Below are 16,914 nucleotides of genomic sequence, written 5' to 3' on the forward strand. Positions count from 1 at the left end.
TGATGAATGAGATGAATATGCCATTAACATATTGGGCTAAAGCAGTTCATACAACAGTACACATTATGAATCGAACACCAACAACTGCCATTCATGAAATTTCACCTTGTGAGAGACTTTATGGGATCAAGCCAACAGTTTCCTACATGAAAGTTTTTGGATGTGTTTGCTATGTTCATGTGCCAAATGAAGCAAGAAAGAAGATGGATCCAAAGGCAGTGAAGTGTATATTCTTGGGCTACCCAGTTGAAAAGAAAGGTTACAAGTGCTATGATCCTACGACAAGACAAGTTTATGTCAGTAGAGATGTTGGATTTTTTGAGCATGAACCATGGTATAAACCAAAGCTAGTGATGATAGAAGATGAGTATGAAGAGCAAGAGAATGTGCGTCATGTTGTTGATAATCCAGGACCATCAACAAGAACTATTTCAGGACCACATATGGCAAAGGAGAGTACAGGAAGTGTCAACCCATGGAGTGGTCGTTTGCGAGATAAGAAGCAAGACGAGAAAGGCAAGAAGAAAATGGTTGAAGAGAGTTCTGGAGAAGAAAGTCTCAATGAAGATCATGATTTACCACATTTGAGGACACCTGGCAGTAATTATATTGAGAAATATGTACCCCCATATGCAAGAGTTGAAGAGAAGAGTGCACCACAATTGAGAATATCAGAGAGGGTGCGTTATCCAGTTGATAGATTGACATACAATGGTTACATGCGTACACATTATGCATACATGGTTTCACGTGTGCAACATAAATAGCCTACATGTTTTCAAGAGGCAATTGGAAAATCAGAATGGGAGTCAGCTATGGATGATGAGATGGATGCTCTTGTGAAGAATGACACTTGGGATTTGGTTCGCTTGCCAAGTGGAAAGAAAGCAATTGGTTCAAAATGGGTATACAAAGTCAAGTGCAAGTCAGATAGCAGTGTGGAAAGATACAAAGCGAGGCTTGTTGCTAAAGGTTATGCACAAAAAAAAGGTCTTGATTATGATGAGACATTTAGTCCATTTGCAAAGATGACAACAGTCAGATTGGTGATAACAATGGCAAGTATGTTCGGTTGGAAGTTACGGCAAATGGATGTGGATAATGCATTCTTGAATGGTGACTTGGAAGAAGAAGTTTATATGATACAGCCAGAGGGTTATCAACATCCAGAGTTTCCATATTAAGTCTGTAAGTTGAAGAAAGCATTGTATGGTTTGAAGCAAGCATCTAGAGCTTGGTGTGAAAAGATAACCAGATTCTTGAAGAAGATTGCATTTAAACAATCTACTGCTGATCACTCATTATTTTTGAAGCATGTTGATGGAGAGATCGTCGTTATTGTTATCTATGTTGATGACTTGATTCTCACTGGAAGTCATGCTAAGCAAATTTTGCATGTCAAGAAGAGTTTGTTGAGAGAATTCAACATGAAGGACCTTGGTGAGTTGAGATATTTCTTGGGAATTGAAATTGTCAATACTTTATCAGGAATTTGGATGATACAAAGACAATATGCGTTGGATATGCTTGAGAAGTATGGAATGACAGCGTGCAAACCGGTTGATACACCTCTTGATCAAAATGTGAAGTTGTTTGATGATGGACATTACATTGAGGATGTCACTATGTATCGCAAGATGGTTGGAAGCCTTATTTACTTGACAATAACAAGGCCATATTTGAGTTATGCAGTGGGTGTTGTGAGTCAATTCATGCAAAATCCATGTAAAAGTCATCTTGATGCAGTGAGACGGATTATGAGATATGTGAAAGCCACTGTCAGTTATGGAATGTTTTATGAAAAGAATGGGAAGCTTTGTCTTTATGGTTACACAGATGCAGATTGGGCAGGAGATTTTATGGATACAAGATCTACAAGTGGTTATGCATTTTCCATTGGCAATGGTATGATAAGTTGGAGTAGCAAGAAGCAATCAACTGTAGCATTATCAAGTACAGAAGCTGAATATCGTGGAGCAGCTTTGGCAACATGTGAAGAGTCATGGTTGAGAGTGTTAAGTATGGAGCCTGATTTACCCTTGTAATTTTCTGTGGTAAAAGCACACATTTGTAAGGCCCCCATTATGAGGAGAAGCCATCGTGCGTGAAGGAAAATCACTCACCGGAAACCAAAATTTTCACGGACAAGAATTAGGGGTAACTTTAAAGGCCTCGGGGGCGGAGGCCCCTGAGACTTTTTTTTTGCTGGAATATTATGGCCGGACGGCGGTCGGAAAGTGGTCAGAAAACAACCGGTCGGTTGACCGGTGGTCGGAAATCAATGGCCGGTGGCCGAATTCAAAAGCGGACTTGTCTTCTCAAGGGCAGCCACACATGGGCGGATTGGAGGGTCCGATTTGGATTTATTTGCACAAGGGCGGCTACACATGACTGTCTCTCATAAGAGAGGGTAGCCCTTTTCGCCTATAAAAGGAGGCCATTTCTACACACATTTCATAGTGTGAAGTTGATGCCACAAGGTGAGTGTGAGGTGGTGAGAGTGAAGCAAGGCGGGAGCTCCATTAAGGGTATAATCCCTTTGTAAACTACTTCTTGTTTTGAAGTACTAAAGCCATTGAGTGGCTTCTTTCCTGTGGACGTAGCCCACATTGGGTGAACCACGTATATCGTGTGTACTCTCTCTCTCTCTCTCTCTCTACTCTATAATCTCGTGTATATAAATCTGTCTCTCTCCATTAAGTAATCTACTCAATTATCTATTTAGCTATGTCTTATTTCCTTACAACTGGTATCAGAGCAAGGTTTGCTCGTAGCTAAATTATCTCAAGGAAAGGATTCCTTGAATTGAGTGGGAGTTTTGGTGGAGGAAGGGAAGCTCAAGATTGAGAAGTTCAATGGCAAAAACTACCAACATTGGAAGATGCAGATTGAAGACTATCTCTACCAGAAGGACCTCTATTTGCCACTAGGCGGTCTTGCGAAGAAGACCGCAACAATGGCAGATGAAGCATGGATTGTCCTTGATCGAAAGGCACTGGGAACAATCCGGTTAAGCTTGGCGTCAATGGTGGCCTTCAATGTTTTGGAGATGAAGACCACGGAGGACTTGATGAAGTCACTTGACGACTTCTACGAGAAACCATCGGCATCCAATAAGGTATTTCTTATGAAGCGCTTGTTCAATCTAAAGATGGCAGAGAATGGTTCAGTTGCAGAACACCTAAATGACTTTAACACAAACATAAGTCAACTTAGATCAGTGAAAATCAATTTCGATGACGAAGTGCGAGCTCTCCTTATACTATCATCTCTACCGGATAGTTGGGACAGCCTTGTGATGGCTGTAAGTAATTCTATCTCTGGCACAAATACTCTTAAGTTTGATGATGTTGTGGGTGTTCTCCTAAGCGAGGAAATGCGAAGGAGAAGAACAGGAGAATCATCAAGTGTTGCACTATCAGTGGAAACAAGAGGAAGGCTTAAGGAGAGGTTCAAAAACCAAAAGGGTCGTGATCGCTCAAGGCGGAGCAAGTCACGCACAAAGTCAGTTCTTGAATGTTGGAACTGCGGCAAGAAGGGCCACGTCAAGAACGATTTCTGGTCCAAGAAGAAGAAGGAGACAGAGTCTCAAGACAACAAGCCAACATCGGAGGCCAATGTGGCAGGTAAAGTAGAGCAAGATGCTCTAATTCTCTCATTAGACAATGTGTCTAATTCCTGGATAGTAGATTTTGGGGCTTCATTCCATGCGACACCACACAAGAAACATTTCCAAGACTACACCAAAGGTAATTTTGGGTATGTATACTTGGGAGATGATGAAGCTTGTGAGATTGTCGGCAAAGGTACAGTTTCTGTCAAAACTGCTAACGGAAATGAATGGAAGCTTAAAGATGTTAGGCATGTTCCTTCTCTTCACAAAAATTTGATCTCTACAGGACAATTGGACGATGAAGGTCACAACATTGCATTCGGAAACAAACGGTGGAAGATCTCAAAGGGATCTTTGGTGGTTGCCAAGGGTGAAAAAGTCGGTACACTTTACTTTTGTACTGTTAGCATGCAACCTTCAGCTTGTGTAGCAACTACAGAAGTTGACAGTGCGGTGTGGCACTACCGACTTGGGCATATGAGTGCCAAAGGAATGCAAATCCTTCAAACAAAGAAGCTTCTACCAGGTTTGAAAGAAGTGGACTTAGAGTTCTGTGAAGATTGTGTTTATGGTAAACAAAAGAGGGTAAAATTTCAAAAATCAGGAAATGAAAGAAAAAATAAAAAACTTGAGTTGGTTCATTCTGATGTTTGGGGTCCTACAAGTACACCATCACTTGGTGGCTCATTGTACTATGTAACATTCATAGACGATGCGACTAGAAAAACATGGGTTTATGTCATGAAGAATAAATCCGATGTATTTTCCATATTTCAAAGGTGGAAAGCCTTTGTGGAGAATGAAATAGGTACCAAGGTTAAATGCCTCAGATCCGACAATGGAGGCGAATATTGCAGCCAAGCTTTTGAAACCTTTTGTGCTAGCAATGGCATTCGGAGGCAAAGGACAACCCCAAGGACACCTCAACAAAATGGGATTTCAGAAAGGATGAACATGACAATCATGGAACTAGCACGAAGCATGCGGCTACATGCAGGCCTACCGCTTGAGCTTTGGGCGGAAGCTGTAATTACGTCTGTGTACTTAATCAATCGATCACCCTCAACGGCATTGGATGGGGGAGTTCCAGAAGAGGCATGGACAGGTAAACCGGTGAATTATGCATTTCTCAAAGTGTTTGGGTGTGAGACTTTCATGCACATAGATAGAAGCCTAAGATCAAAGTTAGATGCAAAGTCCAAAAAGTGTTTCTTCATTGGCTATGGAGAAGGAGACTTTGGGTATCGCCTATGGAATCCTGAAGATGGTAAAATCTTAAGGAGTAGGGATGTAATTTTTAACGAACAAAATATGTACAAAGATTACTTGGAAAGAAAACAAACAAAAGAAACAGGTGATGAGTACATGGAGCTTGAGGACGGTGAAGACTCAAGGACTGCAAACGGTGACAATGTGCAACAACGTCAACCAAATGAGGAGCCTCAACCTATTCCTCGAAGATCTACAAGAGCAAGTAGACCTCCAGAAAGGTTTGTTCCTTCCTTCAACCATCTCTTGATCTCAGATTCTGGAGAGCCGGAATCATATGAAGAAGCTATGCAACATGAATCCAAAGAAGAATGGACGAAGAGCATGCAAGTGGAGATGGACTCACTACATTGCAACCAAACATGGGAGTTGGTTGAGTTGCCTAAAGGTAAGCGGGCACTTCAAAACAAATGGGTGTACAAGCTAAAGGAAGAAGAAGGTGGGAAGAAAAGGTACAAGTCTAGGCTTGTGGTAAAAGGTTTTTCTCAAAAGAAAGGTATTGACTTCAATGAAATATTTTCTCGTGTTGTAAAAATGAACTCAATTAGGCTTGTCTTAAGCCTTGTGGCTGCTCATTATCTAAATCTCGAGCAAATGGATGTAAATACGGCATTCCCTCACGGTGACTTAGAGGAGGAAATCTACATGCTTCAACCAAAGGGGTATGAAGTAAAAGGTAAGGAGAAAATGGTTTGCAGATTAAAGAAGAGCTTGTATGGTTTAAAGCAAGCATCAAGACAATGGTACTTGAAGTTTGATCGATGGATGTTGGATCATGGATTCACAAGATGCAACTCGGATCACTGCGTCTACACGGAGAATTTGGGAGATGGGAAATTCATCATACTAACGTTGTATGTTGATGACATGTTGATTGCAAGTGCTAACATGTAGGACATCAAAGACCTAAAAGAGGAGCTGTCCAAATCTTTTTCAATGAAAGATTTAGGTGCTACAAAGAGGATACTTGGTATGAAAATATCAAGGGACAGGACGAAGAAGACAATAAAGCTATCTCAAGAAGATTACATCAAAGAGGTACTAGAAAGGTTTGCAATGCAAAATGAAAAACCAGTTTCTACACCTTTGGCTGGTCATTTTAAACTAACGAAGGATATGTGTCCAAAGACACAAGAGGAGATAGCCTATATGTCTAAAGTTCCATATGCTGCAGCGGTAGGTTCTCTAATGTATGCTATGGTCTGGACAAGGCCAGACATTGCACATGCAGTGGGAGTTGTGAGTAGGTTCATGGACAACCCAGGTAAAGAGCATTGGCAAGCTGTGAAGTGGATACTTAGGTATCTAAAAGGGACAACAACAAATGCTTTGTATTTTGGAGGAACTGATATTTTTCTAGAAGGGTATGCTGATGCAGATATGGCAGGTGACAAAGATACTCGAAGGAGCACTACTGGCTATGTGTTCACGGTTGGAGGCACAGCAGTAAGCTGGGCTTCAAAGCTGCAGAAAGTGGTTTCACTTTCTACCACGGAAGCAAAGTATGTAGCAATGACGGAGGCAAGCAAAGAAATTCTGTGGCTTCACAGATTCTTAGAAGAGCTTGGATTCAAACAAGACAATTGTGTCTTGTACAGTGATAGCCAAAGCGCTATCCATCTTGTGAAGAACTTAGCCTTTCATTCAAGGACAAAGCACATTGAGGTGAGATATCACTTCATACGCACTCTTTTGGAAGAGGGACAACTAAAGCTAGGAAAGGTGCATACAAGTGAAAATCTTGCAGACATGTTTACAAAGGTGGTCAACAAGGAGAAGTTGAGCTTTTGCTCATCTTCAATCGGCATTCAAGGATAAGAAGCCAGAATGGAAAGCAGTCACAGGTTTGGTTTGGAGATCAGTCTCCAAGTGGGAGATTGTTAAGTATGGAGCCTGATTTCCCTTGTAATTTTCTGCGGTAAAAGCGCACATTTGTAAGGCCCCCATTATGAGGAGAAGCCATCGTGCGTGAAGGAAAATCACTCACCGGAAACCAAAATTTTCACGGACAAGAATCAGGGGCCAGACGGCGGAATATTATGGCCGGACGCCGGAATATTATGGCCGGACGGCGGCCGGAAAGTGGTCAGAAAACAACCGGTCGGTTGGCCGGTGGCCGGTAGTCAATGGCCGATGGCCGGTGGTCGGAAGTCAATGGCCGGTGGCCGGTGGTCGGAAGTCAATGGCCGGTGGCCGAATTCAAAAGCGGACTTGTCTTCTCAAGGGCGGCCACACATGGGCGGATTGGAGGGTCCGATTTGGACTTATTTGCAGAAGGGCGGCTACACATGGCTATCTCTCATAAGAGAGGGCAGCCCTTTTGACCTATAAAAGGAGGCCATTTCTACACACATTTCATAGTGTGAAGTTGATGCAACAAGGTGAGTGTGAGGTGGTGAGAGTGAAGCAAGGCGGGAGCTCCATTAAGGGCATAATCCCTTTGTAAACTACTTCTTGTTTTGAAGTACTAAAGCCATTGAGTGGCTACTTTCCCGTGGACGTAGCCCACATTGGGTGAACCACGTATATCGTGTGTACTCTCTCTCTCTCTCTCTACTCTATAATCTCGTGTATATAAATCTGTCTCTCTCCATTAAGTAATCTACTCAATTATCTATTTAGCTACATCTTATTTCCTAACAGAGAGTACTTATGGTAGAATTTGGTTTTGACTATCTTGACAATGTCATTATATATTGTGACAATATTAGCAGCATCATGTTGGCCAAGAATCCAGTCTACCATGCTTGCACTAAACACATTGAGGTACATTATCACTTCATTAGAGAAAAAGTTTTGGCAAATGAGATTGATTTGGTGTATCTGAAGACAAATGATCAAGTTGCGGATATATTCACAAAAGCTCTTGGAAAGGAGAAGTTTTGCTACTTTCGTGAAGCATTGGGAATCCATCATATGCAAGCTCACTCTGAGCTTGAGGGGGAGTGTTAAAGAATATGATGTTAAAGAATATGTCCATTGTGCTATGGGTGGCTGGACACTGACTATACTATGTTGTAAATATACTTTGGATAATAGCTCAAAAGAGAAGAAGAAGAGAAGTGCAGTTCGTTGAATGGCTGCTGCAGGGTAACGATTGTGTGTGTGTGTGTGTCTCGATGTGTGTTGGTGTGTGTGTGTAGTCTTCTTTTCTACCTTCTCCATCACCTGCACACTCTACAACTAGTACATGTTGTGCAAGGCACATATTGCATCTGCTCACATTGTGAAGATTCTCATTGAAGCCAAGGGCTTATGACACTATTTTTCTAATATGCATGCATGGCATGCCAATTTTGTGGACTCATTCTACCAAAGCATGGTTTATGCTTTTGCTATAACATTAGCTACTCTACTTAGAAAGAGTTGAGGTTGGTATAATTGCTTGTGATCGTTGTATATGATTACAACAACCACCAATTTCTATGTACAAGGTGCTAGCAATATAGATTATTCTTTTTGTGGATATAAAGTAGGCATGGCCTCTCTATCACACAAATAATTCATGGTGTTAGGAATTTGTGCCTAAGCCCACACCATGGAGCTCTGCCCTTACTCTATCTTGACTAGATTCACTGTATTTGCCTACTAGACTTGACTACTAGACTTGACTACTTGATTTTGTTGATTCTTGCACTGACTCCAGATGCTACACACACACTTATGGAGAGGTATACATGACCAAGAGCTTATTTGGGCTGATCTTGATGCGCCTCATCATTTGTGATGTCATCCAAAGATTTCCCCAAAAGCCTATATAATGTGCTCACTATGTACTAACATTCTAGTTCAATAATCAATCCAATTTATGCATCTTATCTTTTTGCATTGAGTCTCCTAATTGTTCTTGGTGCGGCTACACATGATGATCCAACCATCATCACGAATGCTAGCCTAATCTATCCACCATAATCTATGTTCTTATATCGTGTAGTATCAAAGCTAAAAAGCTAGATTAAATTTTCTATCTAGCACTAGCTCCCATTAATTTTTCATTTGTATTAATCTCCTTAAGCTAGGCCATTGAAATTCTCTCTTTCTTGCTTGCAATGGCAATCACCCATACCTATTTTCATCGCATTTATGATTTTCCATGGCTAGCTTTGGATTGACTCTAGTGTGCATATGTGGTGAGATAAACATTGAGGGTTTTAAGGGCATTGAGTGGCTAATTTCTCATGGACGTAGCCCACACTTGGGTGAACCACATATATCTTGTGCTCTCTCTCTCTCTCTCTCTCTCTCTATTATGTCTCTTGTGTGTGAATTATCTCTTTCCATTAAGTACACAACTCTAATTGCTACATTAATCCTAACACAACTCTCCATTGAGAAAAATCCAAGCGCAAGGAATAGCTAAAGATCTTTGTAAAATTTAAACATGATAGTAGTTTTGACTTTAGAAGCCACAATATTCAATGGAGCTTTTTGGGCTTCTATTCCTTGACATAGGAAATATGGAATCTTTAAAGTGTGAGCTTTGTCCTAAAGTGTGAGTCAAGGAGAGAAGAGTGGAATTATCCCACATGCTGTGGAGCAAGACTTTAGAGCTACTTAAAGCTCATTTCATGAATGAATAAACACAACTCTATTTTGCACTACATGCTTGTCTATGGTGAGCTTGTGCTAAGCTAAGTCAATACGCAAGATTGTGTCTATGAGTCCAAGCTAATTCTATCTTGGAACCTAATTCTCTTGAGTGATAATCTTGCTTGCACACACACACACACACACACACTCACACACTTGCACTATGTTTCTCTTTCATCCACCCTAGCTAGCAAGATCCCATTCTTAACAAATGGTATCAAAGCAACAATTGTGCTAGCTAGGTTTGCTATTATGCATTTGAGTGTTTGTAAAATTAACATTCATTAATCATCATTAGCTAGATCCATTAGGTTTTGTTCGAATTAGGGTTGCAGAGAAACACACACACAGCTTGGAGAAGATGAAGGAAGCTCAAGGCACACAATAGAGAGTGTGTTACTTAGTGTGCAATGGAAAGATGGATAGCCCTAGAGTGATGGGCGTATATACCATGCACGGGGGAAAAAACCTGCTGAAGAGGGAAAAAATGCCCTGGCTGTCCTAGTGTGTTCACACACATCCCTACCACATGTATATGGTAACAAATCCCCCCTCGAGTGATGCGGTGAACAAGAGCTGGCACATGAGTAAAGGGAAGTGCCATGTCCTGAGGACAGGATCAGTCCACAAAGGGGAGTAAGCCCAAATCTTTGCGGAAAGCCTCAAGCTTCTCACGAGACAATGCCTTTGTGAAAAGATATGCAAGGTTGTCCTGTGTTGGCACATAAGCCAAGATGATCTCTCTTGCTGAGAGCCTCTCCCTGACATAGTGGTAATGCACCTCAATGTGCTTTGTGCGAGCATGAAAAACTGGGTTCCTCGCAACTGCCAATGCGCTCTGACTGTCAGTGTAGATAGTGTTGGCAGTGTTCTGTCCAACACCCAAATCAGCCATAAGGCGTCTGAGCCATACACACACAACCGTAGCTGTGAAGACTGCCATGTACTCAGCCTCACAACTCGAAGTGGCCATAGTAGGTTGCTTCTTGCTCAACCATGATATACATGAACTACCAAACATGAAACAAAAACCACTTGTGGACACTCGCGTGTCAAAACAACCAGCCCAATCTGAGTTCGAAAAAGCATGTAAGTCTGGCGGCAATGATCCCCCCTTGGGATAAAACAAGCCAAGATGTAAAGTGACACTAAGGTAGCGGAAAATCCTCTTGACAGCCTGCCAATGCTTAGACCCTGGACTATGCATAAATCTGCTGACCTGTGAGACTGAAAACTGAATATCCGGCCTCGTGTTGAATACATCAATGAGGTAGCTAACAACAGTTTGGTAAAGAGTGACATCAGCAGGATCACCAGTATCATGTAGACTCAACTTCAAACCTGTTTCCATGGGAGTGGCAATAGGTTTGCAATCCTGAACTCCAAACTTACATAGCAATGTCTCTATGTAACTTTTGTGGCACAAGGCAATACCACCATCACACTGCTTAAACTGTATACCCAAGTAATGATGCAACCTGTTTCCATGGGAGTGGCAATAGGTTTGCAATCCTGAACTCCAAACTTACATAGCAATGTCTCTATGTAACTTTTGTGGCACAAGGCAATACCACCATCACACTGCTTAAACTGTATACCCAAGTAATGATGCAACAGCCCCAAATCTTTCATCTTGAAAGTAGCATTCAAATCAGCCTTAAATTCAGAAATATGTCTCTCATTTGGTCCAGTGATCAACAAATCATCAACATAAAGAACCACAATGAGAAGTACATCACCCTCATTCTTTACATACAATGTGCTTTCTGTTGGACTATTACGAAAGCCTTGTTTGACCAAATGAGCGTCAACTTTCTCATGCCAAGCACGAGGAGATTGCTTCAACCCATACAAAGCCTTCTTACATCTTCACACTTTGTCCTCTTGTCCTTTTATGACAAAACCGCGAGGCTGCGTTACATAAACTTCCTCAAATATGTCACCATTCAAGAAAGTAGTAACAATGTCTGATTGATGTACATCCCAACCAAAATGAGCTACCAATGCACATAGAAAACGTACAATAGTCATACGACAAGTGGGAGAAAAAGTCTCTTCATAATCTATGCCTTTTTGCTGTGCATAACCCTTTGCAACAAGTTGAGCCTTATGGCGATCGATCTCACCATCCGGCTTGCGTTTCAACTTGTAAACCCACTTCGTACCAATGGCCTTTTTGCCAGGAGGCAAATGACATGAAGTCCATGTGTCATTCTCTATAAGTGCATCATATTCTGATTGCATGGCAGCCATCCAATTTTTTGAATTCTGTGCTTCATCAAAAGACAGAGGCTCCTCAACATCATGTAAGCTAGACACAGCCAAAGCATAACAATCTGATGCATAAGATGCATGGAGAGAGCCTGAACGAGTATGAATAGACAAAGGTGCATCCAATTTACTGTCACGCAAAGTGTGCACCAGCCATTTTGGCATACCTCTAGCCTGCTCATTTTCAGCCCTTTCCTCATCGAGTACATCATGTACATCTGCATCAGTAATAGGCTGATCTGTAACATTTTCAGAAACCCCCATAGGTTGTACATTTTCCTCATTGGAACTTACATTCGTATTTCCACCACTGAAAAGAGGCAACAAAGTGTCATAAATGTCCTGTGAGCTTACATTACTGTCTCTAGTACATGACAACAAGGGCTGAACAGAATCTTCCACAAACACTACATCTCGTGAAACCAGAATACGTTTTGTTTGCGGATGATACAACCTGTAACCTTTGCTTTCAGCACTATAACCAACAAAAATACATTTGACAGCCTTATCATCCAATTTTTTGCGATTCACTTGTGGCACCAAAGCATATGCCAAACAACCAAAAACACGCATGTGCTCAATAGAAGGCTTTCTATCATGCCATGCTTCATATGGAGTAATAGACTGCAAAGCTTTTGTAGGACAGCTGTTAAGTACATAAGTGGCACACATGATGGCCTCAAGCCAAAAAGAATGCGATAAAGCTTGACTTTTGACCATACATCATGCCATTTCCGTTAGTGACCTGTTTTTCCTCTCAGCAACACCATTTTGCTGAGGTGTATAAGGCACTGTACATTGGTGTTTTATCCCACGACTAGCCAAAAATGCATGAAATTCATGAGACATATACTCCCCCCCTCGATCGGAACGGAGGGTGCCCATAGTACATTTCGAGACATTATCAGCCATAGCCAGAAATTGTTTGAAGCACATAAAAACTTCGGACTTCGCTTTAAGCGGAAATACCCATGCATGCCTGGAGTCATCATCAATGAAAGTCACGAAGTACAGGTAATTGCCCAAGGACGGAGTTTGCAAGGGCCCACAAACATCACTATGCACAAGCTGCAACCTGCATGTGGCCTGAACTGAACCATCCTTTGGAAATTTAGAACGCTGCATGTTACCCAAAATACAGCCTTCACAAACATGTTTGACAGGTGCTTCAAGAGGTGGCAAAGAAGCAACCATATCAGATTTCTGCAAACGCAGCAAGCTGGCAAAATTCAAATGACCAAAACATGCATACCAAAGTTTTGCATCTGAAATAGACCCTGAATCTGCAACAGCATTTGCAAAATTTTGCCCACACTTTTCATACAAAGTGAGCTTATACAGCCCACGACACAAAAACCCAGATGCAACAATTTCATCACCAAAACTGAGATCATGAACTGTACATCTGTCATCCACAAATTTGACTACAAGTCCAAGTCTAGCAAGTGCGGATACAGACAAGAGATTCTTCTTGATCCCAGGTACATAAAGTGCATCAACAAGTGTGAAGGAACTGCCATTAGCAGCAGTGAGCACAATCTTTCCAACTCCCTGAACTGGATAAGAGGCTTTGTCGGCACAAGTGACTGAATTCCCATGAGGTACAGACTCGAGAGAGGTAAACAATTCACGATGTGAGGTAATGTGCTTTGTAGCACCAATGTCAAAATACCACACATGTGAATTTGCAGCAACTGACAAGCATGCATCATGGACAACAGGATTGTAAGTGCACTCTGCACTAAAAGCCCATTCTGCATCAACATCAGCAACACAGTCTCCTTTCACAGAAGACTCAACAATGGCTGCATTTGTAGTGGAACCAACATTTGCAGTGGAACCACCCTCTTTCTTCTTAGCCTCTTTGGCCTTCAAATTAGGACACGACCTTATCAAGTGATCATTGGCTTTACAATAATGGCAACGCATCTTCTTTTTGTCCTTATCACCAGAATTGCCAGACGAAGTACTGCCAGCAGAAGCATTAGGAACAGAATTTTTGCCACTCGCAGCAGAACCATAAGAAGTGGTTGCATTACTGTTACCACCCTTTCTTTGAGAAGCAATAAAAGCCTGTTCAACTGCACGCTACCTAGTCCTGTTTTTTCTAGAAAGTGACTCTTGCAATAGCAATGTGCATAATGCATCAAACTTGACAACTTCAGGATTTCCTTGGGTCATAAGTCTCCAAGTACTAGCAAACGTCTGGTAGGAATCTGGTAAGGCATCAAGAACCGTCTGCACAAGGGAACTGTCTGAAATGACTTCACCTGAAAAAATAAGTTGCTCATTGATATCCTTGACACTAACAAGGAAAGTGTCCATATCATCTTCCTCATGCATAATCTTCGACTCCAGCTCTTTACGCAGCAAAGAAATTTTAGCCTCATTGCGGCTTGCATAAAGACCTGCTAAAATATCCCAAGCATGTTTTGCAGATTTTGCTGAACGGATGTGAGGAACAATGGTGCGCTTCACAGACAACGCAATCAATGCATGAGCCTATGCATCCTTAACATCCCAACGAGCTTGTTTTGCCGTAGGCAAAACAACTCTAACAGCTGTAATCCTTGCAGCAAGACCTGCAACATCCTCAACATCGCCTACATCCTCAGAACCAGGACGTACATCAATGCCCTGCACAATGTTCCAGAAAACCTTTGACACAAGAACATGTTGCATCATATAATCCCACATAGGGTAGTTGTCCCCATCCAACCTATCCTCAGCAGCAAACATCTTGAACACATCTGTGTTGTTGTTGTCAACCATGGTAAGTGCTGCACCTGATGTGAAAACTGCCCGAAAATAGGAGAAACGGAGCGGGAACAACTTGTGCTATATAGCACAAACCGTAGAAGACTATAAGGCACCTGTTATGCAGAAAAAGGCACTGACAGAAATTCTGCACAAAATGACAAAATTACCTGTGCAGTACTGCATGTACTGGAAACGGAGGCCGAAATGAGCCCAAATCAAAATTTTGAGTAGACCAAGCTCTTCGAGCTTTCCCAAAGTATTTTTCGACCTGCGAATGCGTGCCAAAGCTCACTGAAATTGGAGAAAGTGAGCAGGCGTGTGCTGGAGCAGCTGGTGACGAAACCCGGGAGGACGTGACTTGCTCTGATATTAATTGTTGGAATTAGGGTTGCAGAGAAACACACACACAGCTTGGAGAAGACGAAGGAAGCTCAAGGCACACAATAGAGAGTGTGTTACTTAGTGTGCAATGGAAAGATGGATAGCCCTAGAGTGATGGGCGTATATACCATGCACGGGGGAAAAAACCTCATAAAGAGGGAAAAAATGCCCCGGCGGTCCTAGTGTGTTCACACACATCACTACCACATGTATATGGTAACAAGTTTGCTTTTCTATTACATAATGCATGCCTAATCAGTATTCCATTGGCTAGCATGAGCATGTTCTTGAGCTAAAGACTCTTGGGCCACTACTCACTGGCCAATTGGAAGCCTAATTAGCATTAGAGTACATTGATTTATCCATTAGGAACTTGAATTTTGCATTCAAAATTTGCTGCTTATTCTAGAAAAATTGGCATTCACTGTTGGTGTGTGTGTATAACCCCTGTCAAGAGCTTCCGGCCAAGCCCATCCATGCTAAAATTGCATTTCTTTTTCCCATTCTAGAGTTTCCCCAATTTTTCCCTCCTACACATCCTCAATCTCTGGTGTTTCCTACAGAATCAAGGCTTAATTGTGTGTGTGTGTAAAAGGCCTTTAATGCCCACCAAAAACTTGTAGAAAAGAAGCCCCAAAAGCTGTTCAAATTTGGCCCTACCAAGGTGGGAACACCCTATAAATAAGGGTCAACACTTTTTTTGAGGGCCCACACACACAACTTTTGGGTGCCCATGGCGGATCTCAGGCTGGTAGTCAATTGCTATTTATTGGCTTTTTGGGTCCACCACTGGACGGGGCTTCCACCGATTGGTTTTCAACTTCGCCGACCGTCTGGTGTGTAGTCAAAGCATTGCCGACTGTAGACTTGAATATCAACTCCATTCACGGACGATCGATCCACTGCCTACTGCTACCTGGAGATCTACCCCCGCCTGCTCGTGCATGCCCCATTTGATCTTGCTGCCCGAAGACCCTGTCCGCTACCCCCGACTGCCCGAAAGTGCTACCGATTTGCCCCCGCTTTCCCGAGGCCTTTTGCCCGAGGCCTTACCCCCTGTCCGAGATTGGGCCCCGGCTGCCCGGTCCTGCCCATCTTACCCTGCTGCCCTATCCAACTTGGCCCTTGATCCCACTACCCATTGGCAACACCTTAAGCTCCAAGTGCCTACTCCCGCCTAATGAAATACCTCAATGCATAAGGGAATGCTACTTCTCTCGAACTTCAAAGGAATCAACAAAAGGAAAGTTTAGAAGGCTTTTTGAAGTCCTTCAAAGGTGGCCATCAAACAAGCATCGAAGCAAAATGCAAGAAATTACTTCTTTGTGAAGAGGGGCTTCAACTCGATGAAGAGGAGCTTCACAAAGGAAGAAACATCTCTCTCTCTCTCTCTCTCTCTCTCTCTCTCTCTCTCTCTCTCTCTCTCTCTCTCTCTCTCTCTCTCTCTCGCAATGAACCCTAAAGATTTGCAACCAAGCACAATAATTTGCAAATAGATTTTCTATCAACTCCAAAAAGGGAACTCGTGCCTGTGTAAAGAGGTAGACACTAGCTAGGAGAGTCTCCTAAGCTAAGACCCCTCTATTAGCACAATGGGGGAAAAGGGAATAGAAAAATTCAACGGGGAGGGGTTTCACACATGGCAAACAAAACTAAGAGGATACCTTATGAAAAAATGTTTATGGTCTATCATCAGCACTGCCTTAGAGCAACAAGCCGAACTCGATGGAGTACACACTAGGGCAACTACACTCATAGCAAGTGCACAGAGTTTGGCCAAAGACGAAAAAGCGTTAGGAATCATCATCACCTCCTTGCATGACAACTATGTGCATTTCATAGACAAATGCAAGCATGCATCGACTTATCATCCTCTGTGGATATTGCATCTTCAGTACTTTGTCATAGTCCAAATTTCAAGGGGAGGATTGTAAAGTGTGAGCTTTGTCCTAAAGTGTCAGTCAAGGAGAGAAGAGTGGAATCATCCCACATGCTGTGGAGCAAGGCTGTAGAGCTACTTAAAGCTCATT

This window comes from Adiantum capillus-veneris, chromosome 11 (assembly GCF_014529385.1).
Source record: "Adiantum capillus-veneris isolate H3 chromosome 11, ASM1452938v2, whole genome shotgun sequence".
Taxonomy (NCBI): domain Eukaryota; kingdom Viridiplantae; phylum Streptophyta; class Polypodiopsida; order Polypodiales; family Pteridaceae; genus Adiantum; species Adiantum capillus-veneris.